The following is a 16323-nucleotide window of genomic DNA, read 5'->3' as shown; positions in this document are numbered from 1 at the left end:
TGTACTCTCCTGCAGTCCGAAGTAGGGCTGTGCTCCTTCTGGAGGCTCCGGGAGAGAACCGTTTTTGCCTTTTCCACCTCAGAGGATTCAGAGGTTGGAGTGACGGGGAGCACGAGCCGGGGAGAGAGGGGCCGACGCTCCTGGAGCACGAGGCCCCGCGTTCCTGGCTTCGTGGTCCGCATCACTCCAGCCTCTGAATCCAACCTCTCTGGCGACTCTGCTTCCATCCTTTTTTTTTTTTTTTTTCGAGACAGGGTCTCACTCTGTCACCCAGGCTGGAGTGCAGTGACGCAATCTCGGCTCATTGCAACCTCTGCCTTTCTGGGTTCAAGCAGTTCTCCTGCCTCAGCCTCCTGGGTAGCTGGGATTACAGGTACCCCTCACCACGCATGGCTAATTTTTGTATTTTTTTTTTTCGTAGAGACGGGGTTTCACCATGTTAGCCAGGTTGGCCTTGAGCTCCTGAGCTCAAGTGATCTGTCTGCCTCGGCCTCCCAAAGTGCTGGAATGACAGGTATGAGCCACCGCACCTGGCCCCACTGACAGTTTTAAAAGAAGAGATGAAGAGAGGGAAAATATGTAAGTATTCTTTATAGAGACACACTGCTTTTAAGTAAGAATGATTTTAACCCCAAGTCGAAGGAATGAATTTGCACATAGATATTCATGCCAGCCCCACTATGTGCAGGGCGTGATGTGCATCAGTAACGCTTCATTCAGAGTAAGGGGAGGTATATACATAGTAAGCTCAGATTCAAGGAAGTGGAAACTAATGTTCAACTGTATTACAGTACATCAGTCTTCATTTTCGAAAACAGAGCAGCGTATTAATTTCATTGGTTTTTAAAGCCCAAGTATTGGTTTTCTCCAAAAAATAAAAATAAAAACAAAGCAACAAAAATCTTAGGGAAATTCAAGTGAAACCCACAAATGACTTCCTAGAGCTTTAAGACCTGATTGTCAAATTCAAAATGAAGTGAATGAATTGCAGGAGAGGTCAGTTTTGTCGTGGTTTAAATAGTGGCCTAGAAGATGATATCTTGGGAATATCATGAAGCAAAATAATGAAGAATGTAAATAATCGAACAGTCCAGAAACAGAAGCCAAAAGTAAGCAAGTAATACAAGAAAAGCTTCTTCAGCACAGAAGAGAAGGAAATCTGCAGGTTGAAGGAACTCACAACTCCAGGCTGGAAAGATAAGAAGAAACACACACCAAGGTGTGTCCTGGCAAGATTCACAAACTCCAAGGATTAGGAGAATATCTGGCCTACTTCGGGCAGAGAGAACAGAACTCTAGTGGGAAAATCAGACTGGTGTGGTACTTCTCGGCAACACTATCAGCAAGGATAGAGAGAACAGAGGGCTCTGACCCACAAGCCTGACAAGGTATTGATCAGCTGCCAGATTGACGACTGGGGGATATTTGCTTTTGATTGGATGGCCTGACATGGTAGCTCAGGGCTTCATAATCGGACTAGCCAAGATTTGAATACAGGCCAACAGTGTGACTTCAGACAGGCTGCTTCTCCTCTCTGGGTCTCAGTTTCCTCCTCTGTAAAATGGGATAACAGTACTCACCTCCTAGGGCTGTCATGAGGATTAAATCAGAGAGTGCATTCAGAAATATTTGATGGCAGTGCCTCACACCGGTAATCCCAACATTTTGGGAGGCTGAAGCTGGATCACTTGAGCCCAGGAGTTGGAGACCAGGCTGGGCAACATGGCAAAAACCCATCTCTGCCAAAAAATACAAAGATGAGCTGGGCGTGGTGGTACACACCTGTATTCCCAGCTACTCAGGAGGCTGAGGTGGGAGGATCACTCGAGCCAGAGAAGTTGAGACTGCAGTCAGCTGTGTTCGCACCAGTGCACTCCAGCCTGGGCAACAGAGAGAGACCCCGTCTCAAAACAAAAAAAGACATATGAATAAACAGGTAAAAAATTAATCTGAGCTGTGAGAAGTCAGGATAGAGGCGGGCAGTGACGAGGAGGCAATGTTAGGAGTGGGACAGCCGAGTTTAGCCAAAAAAAAAAAAAAAAAAAAAAAGAATTACAGAACATCCAGTGAGAGCAGAATTTGAGAAAAGTAATTAGGGGCCTCTTGGGGGAGCTGGGAATGGTGTGAGTCTTGATCTGGGTGTGTCACATTTGTGAAGATTCACGGGGCTGCACATTTACGACCTGTGCACTTGTCTCCGTGCATGCTACACGCCCCCAAATTAAATTAATATGATGTGAGCAAACACATTCTTACTATAAAATAGTTGAAAATGTTACAGAAGATATTGACTAACACCCCCCTTCCCATCACGACAACCAAAGCCTCCCCAAAAGGAACAGCGTTTGCAGCTTCGTGTGAATCCTTTTGTTCTTCGCTTTTAAAATTGAGACAGCAAAGTGCTCGTCTAGTGAACGGTGTCCGGTGAAATGAGTTTCTCCACAGGCGCACACCGTGTTACCACCACCCGGGGCCAGGACGCAGAACATTCCAGCCCCAGAGCTTTTCCTTGCGTTCCTTCCAGCCGCCCGCCCTGAAAGTCAGCACCGCTCGGCCTCCAGCCCCGCAGAGTAGTTTTGCCATTCTAGAACTTCAGCAGATTCTTCCCAGACATTTTTTAAATAAAATTTTTATTTAAGAATTTATTTAAAAAGTGGCAGTGTTCGGCTTTCCCTGCCCCTAATACACTGGTTACAACAAGGAAACTGAGATTAGTGCATTACTATTGAGCAAACTCCTGGCTTGATTTGGATTTCACCAGCTTTTCCTCTGTGGTCCTTTTGCTGTTCCAAGATCTAATCCAGGATATCACATTGCATTTAGCCTTCCCAGCTCTCTCTCTGTCTCTCTCTTTCTCTCTGACACACACACACACACACACACACACACACACACACACACACACTATATATATATGTGTATTTTTTCACAATAATGATGTCATACTATGCAAACAGAGATACACATTTTCATGTTAATGGTATCATAACTCGCACATGCGCACACATATGTCCCCGCCACCTGAACTTTCCCACTGTGTGGTGGGCTTTGGAGACCTATTTGCAGTCCCTACCTCACTGATGATGGCGGTGTGGCCTCCCCGCCAGCTGAGCCAGGCACACTTAATACACACCCAGAGCAGCAGAGGTGCCAATGACAACAAAAACCCAACAAACTTTTTGGGAAAGGGTATAAGGAGATAGATACATATATATATATAATCTCCTTTGTCCCACCGGTGACAAAGTGTCAATCTATTCTTCCTTTAAAAAGTGTGTGTATATATGTATATATCTATATACATATATACACACACTTTTTTTTTTTTTCCTGCGACAGAGTCTCGCTTTGTTCCCCAGGCTAGAATGCAGTGGTGTGATCTCGGCTCACTGCAACCTCCGCCTCCCAGGTTCAAGTGATTCTCATGTCTCAGCCTCCTGAGTAGCTCTAGTTACAGGCATGTGCCACCGTGCCTGGCTAATTTGTGTACTTTTGGTAAAGACAGGGTTTCACCATATTGGCCACGCTGGTCTCGAACTCCCGATGTCAGCTGATCTACCCGCCTCAGCCTCCCAAAGTGCTGGGATTACAGGCATGAGCCACCACGCCCGGCCAATTAATATGTATTTTTAAAAGGTCGAAATGTCATCATGGAGAAAAAACCCAAACATAGAGGGATGCTCTCTGCTGGCTGGACCATTTAGTACTGTTTTTATCTTTCATTCACTATCCGGTGGTGACAGCCAGTGTCTTTTCAGTCTTTGGGGCTTTCAAAGGTTTCACTCCAGCCCTGCTGGAGGCATATTTTAATTCGTTTCTTCTGCAAGGTTTTTTTTTTTTTTTGCCCTTTAGCTCCTGAAAGTCAAGTCTAATCCTTTACATCCCAAATTGTAAGGGAGAAAGGGGAAGGCTTTTCTATGCGCATGTCTTATAAAACTAGTGGATCACGTAAGCATATATGTTAATATCAGTGGCTTACAGAGTTAATCTAGTAATATATTAATATTTAGGACAGAGCCTGGCACAGGAGAGTGTTACATAAGTGCCCACCATGATTTCCATTGGAAGCAAGTGGATTAACCTGCCTTGGGGTGCAAGTCCCCTTTAAGGAGGGCGGTGAAGTCAGCTACCTCTTGATAGAACAAAGGCATACCAGGCCCTGCCAGCCCAAAGCTGGGTGGCTGATGGCTTTTGTCACCAAGTGATAGCCTATCTCCTTGTGTCAGGGCCCCCAGGCGTCAGTGAGAGCTGCCAAGTAGGGAGGGTGGCTTCTCTCACGAGTCAGATGTAGGTGGATCAGGCCTGTGCCCAGCAGAGATGGGTCAGCCACATAGTGGGGCACCCCTTGTGTACAGAGCACCACTGGGACAAGCAACAGCAGCTCCCCGTGCCTCAGTTTCCTCATATGTGAAATAGGAACATATAATAGAGGTCCTTACTTCAAACGTTATGAGGTTTGAATGAGTTAATTAATTACTACTTCTAAAGTTCTAGAATGCTGCTGGGCATGGTGACGTTCAGTGAATGCCAACTCTTATTCCACAGCACTGGCTGGGTACCCATGTCAGTGGAGATGGATAATACGTTAATAATAATATGCTAAAAAAATAATACGTTCCGGCCAGGTGCGGTGGCTCATGCCTGGAATCTCAGCACTTTGGGAGACTGAGGCGGGTGGATCACAAGGTCAAGAGATTGAGACCATCCTGGCCAACATGGTGAAACCCCGTCTCTACTAAAAATGCAGTCCCAGCTACTTGGGAGACTGAGGCAGGAGAATCACTTGTACTTGGGAGGTGGAGGTTGCAGTGAGCCGAGATTACACCACTGCACTCCAGCCTGGTGACAGAGCAAGACTCTGTTTCAAAAAGAAAAAGAAAAAGAAAAAAAGAAATAACATGTTCCAATACGAATTCATTTTCTCTCTTCCTCTCCCAAATCCTTTTCCTAGTAGTGACTTCACCTCTCTCTTAGGTTCCCAGACCAAAATCCTCAGCCATCTTGATTCTGCCCAACTGGTGACAAAGTCTGTCTATTCTTCCTCTAAAACGTCTTGCAAATCCATTTTCTCATGTCCTGCCCCAGCTCTGGCTTACGGTGGGAGCTCCCAACGGGTTTGGGGCCTCCGCTGTCTTGTCTTTATATCTTGCCCTTCACACACTGTGAGTCCAACTCCTTTCCCCTATACCCTATTCCGATGATGGCCTGCTCATGCTCTAGAACCCTCAGTGGCTCCCCACTACCTCAGGAGGAAATCTCCCCTCTTTGGCCTGACAGCTAAGATCTTTTAGCACTTGACCCTGTCCTACCAGAACGGTGTTATGATTGTAAGCTGGGTTCCAGGTCAGTTCCTCTGCTTCCTTGACTATGGGGCCCCTGGACAGGTGACTTAACCACCCTAAACCTCAGTCTTCACTTGATAAATGGAGAAAACTGTCACGCTAGCCTTGGAAGGGTGTCATTCAAGCGAAACTAGATAATTGTGATACTGATGATAGCAGCTAACATTACTGTGTGCTTATTCTGTTCCAAGCGCCATCTACGTGGTTACTCATGCGATGAGTGCAAATGACTTAGCATGGCACCAGGCATGGAGTACATGTACTCTGTGTGTGAGAGTGTGCGTATGGGTATGAGTGTGTGTGTATGTGTATGAGTGTGTGTATAAGTGTGTGAGTGTATGTGTGTGTGCATGTGGATGTGTGTGTGTGTGTGTACGTGTGTGTGTATGAGTGTGTGTGGTTATTATTGGTTGTCTTCCCGGCTTCATTTCCTACCCTGGCCCCCACCTCACCCTCCAGCCCGTTATTCAGGGCTCTTGGGGACAGCTGCTCTGAGCTAGTGGAGTACAAGCTATCATGTATTGAGTGCTCCAGGGGGCTGGGGGAGGCAGCCTGCCTGCCATGGCCACCACCCAGCCACGGCATAGCTTGCCAAATTGAAGTCCCAAAAGAAATCAAATCGTCATCATCCTCCCTCCCTAGAGCTCCCTGCACATCACACACTGAGCCGCGTGCCTTACCCACCCTGTGATTTAATTCTCACAACACTATGAGGAAGCTACTAATATTAGACCCATTTTCCAGATGAGGAAACTGAGGCTCAGAGAGGAGCAGTCACTCTCTAAGGCCCCACTGCTAGCACCTGGTAGCGCTGGGCTTTGACCCCAGATTGTCCGTCTCCTCCGTACACGCTTTTCCTCCCTATGGTGTTCTGGTTTCAGAGCTCGGGGATCCAGCCCCAGCTCTCACTGCCCTCCAGGATGCCAGAGCTCGGGGCCACCAGCCTCAAGCATCCAGACAGCCCTTCAGTGGCTTCCTTGTCCCTGGTATTTTTAGCCCTCGGTCACCTGTCTTGCCTGCACTGGGGACAGAGGCACCCAGACAATCCCATTTTTACTGGTGCCCTTCAGATGCCCGTGGGCTCAGCTGTCTCGGTGCCTGGCATTCCGGGGGTATTGTTCCTCTCCATGAGGCCCAGATTCCAGCAACAGCTGCTGCCCTGGCCACCTCCACCAGCTTCCCCCTGCCTGCCTGCCAGAGCCCCCTTGCTGAAGAACGTGGCACAGGGCCAGCCGAACCCGGTCCCGCATGCCTGGGCCTGGAGCTATATAAAGGCCACACTCCTGGCTCATTAGTCATCCGACCTGAGGTTGTCGGGTGAAGGACCTTTCAACAAGCCTTCAGCGCACACCCAGCTCTGCAGGCCCCTGCCTCTCCCCGGCACAGATGCAGGCGTCAGCGGGGCTTCCATTCTGGGGTAGCACGCTCAACCTGGGCTCTATGGACGTTTGGGGCTGGACAATTCTTTGCGATGGCAGAGGAGGGTGGCCCGTGCTTCACAGGATGTCCAGCCGCTTCCTCGGCCTCCAGCCAGTAGCAGCCATTAGCAACACCCCCCCCGCCCCCAAATCGCGGTATCCAGAAATGTCCTCAACGTGGCAACTGTCCTGAGAGGCATACATTATCCCAATTTCAGCCCCATGGACCTACACAGCAACCCCTAGGAAGGAGAGACAGCTTCCCTGCTAGCAGAGTTTGAGGATGGTTTAGGGATGCCTGAGTCCGCCCACCGCCTGAGGTCTCCTGGCTGGGGACTTTGGGGAAGAAGGGACATTTGGAGTTAGGACTAGGCTGGAATGTCACCTCTGCTGCTTGCTGGCCGGATGACAGAGGTCCAGTGGCGTTCCTGGGTCCCATTTCCATTAAAATGCATTGTACGGGAACACCGACCTCACGGGGGTGCTGTGAGGCCGCCACAGCTTCCTTCTTCATAATTCTGTTCTGGGGCGGGGGGTGAAGGGAATCTGTGCTGGTTCTCAGATGAAAAGTCAGGATTTTTCTGCTCACTCTTAGGGAAAAGGAGAACCCTATGGTCATAGAGTCCAAATAGTCTTCTTTTTTTTGAGAGCAGGTCTTGTTCTGCATCTCATCTCACTGCAACCTCTGCCTCCTGGGCTCAAGCAATCCTTCCACATCAGCCTTCCAAGCAGCCAGGACTACAGGCGTGTACCACCACGCAAGCTAATGTTTGTATTTTTTGTAGACATGGGGACTTGCTATGTTGCCCAGGCTGGTCTCCTGAGCTCTTCTGGGTTCAAGTGATCCGCCCTCCTCAGCCTCTCGAAGTGCTGGGATTACAGGCATAAGCCACCACGCCCGGCCCCAGATAGTCTTAATTCAGTGTGTAGAATGCCCAGCCCCAAGTGGCCGTCATAATTCAGAACTCCACGTCTGAGTGTTCACACCTAGTCTTCAGGCCTGTGGTGAGCACACAGCCACCCAGGGCCACACTCCTCCGCCCACTCTCCTGGTCTGTGCTTTCACCCTTGCCACAGAGCAGCCAGAAGGACATTAAAGAAAAAAAAAAAAACAAAAAAAAAACACACCCAGCTGGTCATCACCACCTACACCTTTTTTTTGAGACTATTCTCATTCTGTCGCTCAGGGTGATGCTCTGCCTCCCAGGTTCAAGCAATTCTCGGGCCTCAGCCTCCCGAGTAGCTGGGTGTGCACCACCACGCCTGGCTAATTTTTGTATTTTTAGTAGAGACAGGTTTCACCATGTTGGCCAGGCTGGTCTCAAACTCCAGACCTCAGGTGACCTGCCTGCCTGGGCTTCCCAAAGCGCTGAGATTACAGGCGTGAGCCACCGCGCCAGCCACCCTGGTGTTTAAATGGCTGCCCACTCTCCCAGGATGCAGACCCTTCCATCTGCCTGGATCACCCCCTCCCCTCTGTCTGGATGGGGGGTTATCACCTTAGGTACGGTGACAGTGACGTTGGGCCAGGTCCTTCATTGCTGTGGGGCTGTCCTGTGTCTCGGAAGATGTGGAGCAGCATCACTGGCCTCTGCACACCAGATGCCACCCAGTCATGACAGGCAAAGACATCTCCAGACATTGCCATGTGTCCCCTGGGGGTGCGGGTGAAACTGCCCCCGCCTGAGAACCACCTGTCTGGTGACGTTTTGTTCACTCTTCCCCAGTCTCCAGCCCCGGCTCCCCCGAGCGCTGCATTCCTCTCCCCCTCCCAGTATTGAGCCATGGCTGTATTCTACTTTTCTCTCGTCTGATTAGCTGATGAACACCCAACTTTCTGCTCGGACCATAACTCTACGGGGCAGGCACCATGCCTGCCTTGCCCACTGCTCCTTCTTCCGCACCCAGCCCAGCGCCTGGCACACGGCGGGCACCGTGTCAGCCCTGGCCGAATGGCTGCTCTCGTATGGCTCTCTCTGCATTCTACTTCATTGCTGTTATTCTGTTTCTTCCACTAGAAGGGCCCTTGGTCCCGGCACGCAGTGAGTGATCGTGACAGACTTGTCCCATGGAACCAAATTCCACCAGGACCAAAGATGATCCTGGAGTCAATCCAGGACACAAGCAGGAAGGGCCTGAACAATTCCCTGTGCTGTGTCTCCAGGGCTGAAGACATTGATCCTTGCACACCCACCCTGCTCGCCCAGGGCTCTCCAGGACAGCTAGGTCCCCTCTGGCTAAGAGAGAATGAGGGTGTCAGGCCTCAGGAGACTCTTCTTGAGATGAGTGTGAACTGTACTCTTTATCCCGTCTCCAACCATGTCATAGAGGTCCCGACCTTTCAGCTTATCTCCCCTGCCAACGCCACTCAGTAAGAAAGAGTGCGGTGATTGATTAGCAATGTCTGCCATGGACTGGGTGAAGGAAGGGTGGCATGCATGGCATTGCCACATGCTATGTATTTGCTATGCCTCCTTTGTAGGTGTCCTCTGAGACAGAAAGAAAGTTATAGGGTCATGTGTGGTAAAGAGAATCGGAGAGACTTTTGGGGTTGGGACACGCAGTAAAACAGTTTTATTTCCCCCAGGGAAAGCCAGCCAGAAAAAATTAGACCGGCCCTGTTCTCTTGGGTGACTTTGGACAAGGGAACAGGAGCCCGAGGGATTAAGGGGGAGGGTGTGCTAATACCACTGTATCCTCGTAGGGGGCCAGGGCATTTCACAAAGGACAAAAATAGACAGGAGAGAGGAGAAAGACAAAGAGATGGCTCATGGAATCCTTTTGGGAATGAAGGTGTGTGGCCAGCAAGGGCCTTGGAGGTGAGTCATGGTTTTACAAAGGGAACAGCCCCAGGGAGGGGTATGGGCTGCCTGGTACGATGCCCAGACACTGTCCTCAAGGTGAAACAGAGAATATGGAGACAAATGGAGAAAACCAGGATGATTTTAATTTGGAACAGACGACTGAGACCCTGGAGCTGTGAGGAATGTTCTGGGATGCAGGTGATGGGAACCCATTAGCAGCAGCCTAATCCAATGGGGGTTCGTTTTCTCCTAAGGAGTTGTGGAACAGGCAGTTTCCGGGTTGCTCAGCAGCTGGACATGATCGTGGACCCCAGGGCTGTCTTGGTGACTCTGTGGCTGTTCCCCCTCGGTGGCGGCAGAGCCAAAGGTCCTGTCCTCATGGCACTACGTTCAAAGCAAGGGCTGTGGGACTGTCGCTGGGGGTGGGGTAGGAGTCAGGTGCTGGTGTTTCTTTCTTTCTTTCTTTCTTTTTTTTTTTTTGAGACGGAGTTTCGCTCTTGTTACCCAGGCTGGAGTGCAATGGCGCGATCTCGGCTCACCGCAACCTCCGCCTCCTGGGTTCAGGTAATTCTCCTGCCTCAGCCTCCTGAGTAGCTGGGATTACAGGCACGAGCCACCATGCCCAGCTAGTTTTTTGTATTTTTAGTAGAGACGGGGTTTCACCATGTTGACCAGGGTGGTCTCGATCTCTTGACCTCGTGATCCACCTGCCTCGGCCTCCCAAAGCGCTGGGATTACAGGCTTGAGCCACCGCGCCCGGCGGGTGCTGGTGTTTCTTTACTGGTCAGGGAGGACAGTACCTTCATGGGGAAGCTCCTAGGAGACTTTTCATACATCTCACTGGCCAGAACAAGGTAAGGTGCCACCTCTAGACCAGGTCTGGCCTACCTGCTTTGAGATCCCAGGTTCTTTGGCCTAATCCTGAACATAACCAGAATGCTATTAGCAAGGAAAAAGCCAGCAAATGGACTCGGGGCAGGCAATGAATAATGTCTGCTCCACTCACACCCCCAATAACTGAAGTCATAGTTCCCCAATATATATGGTGGCGCACACAATGTCCTTCAACAAAATGTTTCTATAGGCCAGGCGTGGTCTCTCAGGTCTGTGATCCCCAGCACATTGGGAGCTGGAGGTGGGTGGGTCATTTGAGGTCAGGAGTTCAAGACCAGCCTGGCCAACATGGTGAAACCCCATCTCTACTAAAAATACAAAACTTAGGCGTGGTTGCACTCGTCTGTAATTCCAGCTACTCGGGAGGCTGAGGCAGAGGTTGCAGTGAGCCAAGATCACACCATTGCATTCTAGCCTGGATGACAGAACGAGTCTCTGTCTCAAAAAAAAAAAAAAAAAAAACTTCTATAGCCAGAGAGTAAGTTCAATAGGTTCCCCAGTTGCAGACTTTCTCAGAGCCTTTAACAGTAATGATGACTGCTTATTGACTATTTGCCAGGCACTTCGTCCATAGCTACATCTCTATTATTTCATTAAATCATGAGATAGTATTATCTCATTATTATCTTGTTAAATCTCATAATAACTCTAAGGGACAGAGGAGGTAGAAACTAAGAAGGGGGCAGAGTCAGGATTCGAACCCAGGATTCTGATTCTAGACTCCTATGTTGTCCTTGTACTACAGAGCAAGCATCTACTAAAAGGACAAGTTATTCCTCTCTGGGGAGATATTGAATTAAGATGAAGAGCCTAGAAACGTCCAGCTTCTCTCTTGCTATTCCTTTCTCCCCGTAGACTGCCCCTGGCTCCCGGGAGAGGATTTCAGATTAAATCTCATGTCTTCAGTGTGGACTCCCCAAACTGAAGTCTGTTCTTCTCTTTTTCTTCTTTTTTTTTTTTTGGTAACACCTTGGTTTTCTCTTTCAGGGCACTGACCTTAGTTTTTAGTTAGATGTTTCCATTTATTCGTGTGTTAGGCACTTGTCTCTTTTACTGTACTATTGGCTCCTTAAAGACTGAGGTTTTTGTTTTTGCTGCTGTAGCCCCAGCACCCAGAACCGTGCTTGGCACACAGTAAATGCACAGTAAAAATGTTGAGTCAATGAACAATCTTGAATTGCCTAGTTGCTAGGGTTTGGCTTTGTGTCCCCACCCAAATTTCATCTCCAATTGTAATCCCCACGTGTCGGGGGAGAGGGCTAGTGGGAGGTGATTGTATCATGGGCAGACCTCCCCGCCCCCGTGCTGTTCTCACGAGAGCGCTCGCTGCTTCTCTCTTAGTGTCTCCGGCCACCCTGTGGAGTGGGTGCCTGCTTCCCCTTTGCCTTCTAGCATGGTTGTAAGTTTCCTGAGGCCTCCTAGTCACACCGCCGGTTAAGCCTGCGAAACTGTGAGTCCATCAAACCTCTCTTCATAAACTCCGCAGTCTCAGGTAGCTCTTTATAACAGTGTGAAATGGACTAATATACCCACACATTTCCTCTTTCTGAAACTGCATGTGCACATTTGTTGACAGTCTGGGTGAAAACTTGGTTGGGAATTCTGGGTTTGTGGGGTGGATTTGATCAAAGGATACGTGCTAACCACAAAACCTGCGAGGAAACCCAGGGAAACCAGAAGTTCCAAATCGAGATCCCTGAGAATTGGCCTTGAATTGCAGCTGACTCCTATCAGGGTCACTCTCGGCCTTCACAGGAGAAACCCATCCGTTTCGAGAGATGGGCTCTGCTTGAATCCGGCACCTGCAGCTGAGAGAATTTTTTTTCTTGGCTCCTCTTCCTTTCTGAAAAGGCTTCCCACAGATCCATCTGGCTGCTTCCCCCCGCAGTGACCTTTCCATCCTGTTCTTTTCCAAATTTCCAGGTGTAAATTGTTTGACATGTATCTGGCCCAAGGGCTGAGCCTCCGCACTGCAGTTCTCCAAATTGCCCAGCAGGGGGCGGTGCCGCTTTAGGGCTCCGCGAAGCCTCGGCTTCCCGCGGGCGAAGGAATCTGGAGAGGGCGAGGGACATCCTTCCTCCCACCTGTCCCCCGTCGGGCCGGCCAGACCCGTCTCATCCGTGCCGCTACTTCTGAAAACCAGAAAAGTGAGGATGGAACGAAGTCTTCAGAAAGGAAAACCATTTGCTCGTTCAGATTTCATTCATTCATCATTACTCAACTTTATTTACTGTGTTCCTACTCTGCGCCAAGCCCTCTCCTGTGTCAACAGGAAACAGACACAAATGCCAACTCCTGCCTTCCTGGAGCAGCCCCTCGGGCTGGGGGCGAGGGGGCAGGAGGTCCTCGAGGACAGACCTAATAAATAAGCAAACCACCTAGGTTAGAAGTTGGTACCTTCTATGGAGTAAAATAGGAAAATGGAACAGGGTAAGAGGGAAGAGAGACAGAGCCAAGAGGGAAGAAAGAGAGAGCGATCCACACGGTTATTTTTAAATATACCTTCTTGAGACAGGGTCTCTCTCTGTCACCCAGGCTGGAGAGCAGTGGCGCCATCATAGCTCACTGCAGCCTGGAACTCCTGGGCTCAAGCGATGCTCTCGCCTTAGCCTTCGAGTAGCTGGGGCCGCAGGTGTGTGCCACCTCCCCAGCTATTAAAAAAAATTTTTTTTTTGGTAATATATAATGTCTCATTTTGTTGCCCAGGCTGGTTTTAAACTCCCAGCCTCAAGCCGTCCCCCTGCCTTGGCCTTTCAAAGTGCTGGATTACAGGCGCGAGCCACTGTGCACAGCCAAGACACAATTTTAAATGGTGTCTTAAGTGGTCAGGAAGCCTCCTGGAGAAAATGACATTTGAACAGAGACATGAAGAAAGTGGAGAATATTTGGGGAAGAGCATTTCAGGCAGAGGAGACTGCCAGGGCGGAGGCCCGCGGTGAGACCATGCTAGCATGTCACTAGTTTTCAGTTTTAAAAAGTGCAAAATAATATCCATTTACCATGGGAAAATCAGACATTGGAAAAGAAAAATACCACTTCTTATCCCTCTACCCAGAAAAAACCGGTAACATGGTGATATATATTTTTGTGGTCTATTTTAAGCACACACACATACATATATGTGTGTGTGTGTGTGTGTGTGTGTGTGTATAATATACATATTTTTACAAGAATTGGGATCATACCATACATACGGTTTTTATAACCACTTATTTGCATAATAATATAACAAGGCAATCATTCCATGTCACTAACTGTTGATCCACATCATTACTGAAATGGTTGTAGAATGTTCCATCTCACAGATGTCTCAGGTTTTATCCAACCATTTCCCCACTGATGGGCATTTCGGCGATTTCCCCAACCAGAAATGGCGACGCAGCCGCGGGCCTGGTAGCATTTCCGCACCGTCTGAGTATCCAGTTCTTCCCTCGGCGTGCGCTTCTGGAGCGGAAACGTTAGAGCAAAGGCTGTTCACTCTCAGAGCCTGTGAGCCCTGTGTGTTTCTCAGGAGACGTGTGGGAGGGCTTCAGGGGGACCCCACGGCGGCCTGAGAACGTTCCCCTCGGCAGGAAATCACGTTTGCTACGAGCAACGTGTACCGTGTTGCCAGGGCGTGTCTCCAGAAGGCGGGTTGTTTGGATAATTTTAATTTTCCTCTTTATTCATTTCCATATTAAATTTTCTGTATTGGACATGCATTGCTTTTTGTATTAATCTTTTTAACAAAAGCAATTTTTCTTGTGATAAAAACGAAACACAGGAGAAGCACGTACCGTAGAAAGACAAGGAGCGCATCTCCCCAGAAGCTGCCGGGGTTTATCTGCTGTGTTCATCTTCCAGAAAGCGTTCAGCCCGTGTATAAGTTTTGTTATGGGAATTTTCCCTCAATAGGAAAAAAGTAAAAATAAATAAATAATAAAAATAAAAATTTAAATAAAATTAGTGTCACATTACCCATTTAAAAAGCCTCCAAAAGGGCTCATTTCAAACTGATTTCTGGGCCAGGCATGGTGGCTCGTGCCTGTGATCGCAGCACTTTGGGAGGTCGAGGTGGGCGGATCACAGAGGTCAGGAGGTTGAGACCAGCCTGGAAACATGGAGAAACCCCATCTCTACTAAAAATACAACATTAGCCGGGCATGGTGGCACATGCCTGTAATCCCGGTTACTTGGGAGGCTGAGGCAGGAGAACCGTTTGAACCTGGGAGGCGGAGGTTGCAGTGAGCCGGGATCATGCCATTGCACTCCAGCCTGGGCAACGAGAGTGAAACTTGTCTCAAAAACAAACAAACAAAACAAAAAACCCACCCGATTTCTGTTCCTTGCTTTCTTCTCTTTCTCTTTTTTAAAAAATTATTAATATGCGATTCTTTTATAGAGAAAGGTCTTGCCACTTTGCCCAGGCTGGTCTCAAACTCTTGGGGTCAAGTGATTCCCCCAGCCCTGGCCTCCCAAAGTGTTAGGATTACAGGTGTGAGCCGCTGCGCCGGGCCCTTGCTTTCTTCCCTTAACAAGGCAGTGGTCCCTTGCTTTAGGTGGGGGGTTGGCTCTGGGACCCCTTTGTGTACCAAAATCCTTTGCATACTCAAGGCCTGCAGTCAGCTAGAGAAAACTCCGCACGTAAGTGGCTCTGCATAGTTCAAACCTGCTGCTCATGCGTCAGCTGCATACCTTAGAAACTGTTCCCTATGGGCGGTACATGGGCTGCCTTGTTCTTTTATATTTTATTTTATTTTTTGAGACAGGGTCTTGCTCTGCCACTGAGGCTTGAGTGCAGTGCTGTGATCATTGCTCACTGCAGCCTCGACCTCCTGGGCTCAAGCGATCCCCCTGCCTCAGCCTCCGAAGTAGCTGGGACCTCAGGCACGTGCCACCATGGCTAATTTTTAAATTTTCTTTTACTGTTAGAGACAGGGTCTCATATGTTGCTCAGGCTAGTCTTGAACTACTAGCCTCAAGCAATCTTCCCACCTCGGTCTCCCAAAGTGCTGGGATCACAGGCATGAGCCACCATGCCCAGCCTGCTTTGTTCTTTTGAATTGCTGCAGCAATTTTCTTTATGTAAAGGTCATGTGAATTATTCAATCCCCTGTGAATAGATAGCTGGGTTGTGTTGCCATTAAAACAATGATTCTCCATGGTCTGGTGTGTGATGAGGGCAGGACAGGGCTGAGCAGGGCCGAGAGGGCCCACGGCCTCCATCAGGCTCTCCTCTCAGCTGCAGGACTACAGCAGCTCAGCTAGCCTCTCAGAGCCTCAGTTTCCACATCTGCCAAATGGGTACATTCATAGTTCCCACTTCACAGTATTGTGAAGATTAAGTGGCCAGTGTTTATAACTGTGTGGAACAAGACTCGGCACATTGTAGCTTCTCAGGAAATTGTAACTAATATTTCTGGTGGGTATTTCTATCATTATTTCATTTCCATGAGTGGCTATCTTGAGAGAAGTCCCACTCTACCCATTTTACAGGCAAAGAAGTTGAAGAAAAGGGCTACACACAAGCCAGGTCACCTCACCCATAAGCCATGCATGGCAAAGAACCTGCCCAGGGCTGTACCATGTTCCCCAGCCCGCTAGCGTCTCCCTTGGTGCCCTTCCTTGCCTGATGAAAGACCCAGACTCCAGAGGATCAGGTTGGGAGCTGAGACCTCGGGCCCGTCCCTGACTGCTCTGAGCCACCCACTACTTCATGTACAGAGGAGGGCTTCAGATGAGCAGGCCTCTGCCCTCTCAGCCTGAGATCCCACCATGATTGACCCAAAACATCGGCCTCCCCTACGGTGTCAATGTCATGTCCTCACTTGGGAACTCCTTGCTCTCCTGGGGCTGGAGCGGAAGAGTATTGGGGTGGGCCCCTCT

This window comes from Saimiri boliviensis, chromosome 7 (assembly GCF_048565385.1).
Source record: "Saimiri boliviensis isolate mSaiBol1 chromosome 7, mSaiBol1.pri, whole genome shotgun sequence".
Classification (NCBI taxonomy): domain Eukaryota; kingdom Metazoa; phylum Chordata; class Mammalia; order Primates; family Cebidae; genus Saimiri; species Saimiri boliviensis.
Note: the sequence above shows the minus strand (reverse complement) of the source record.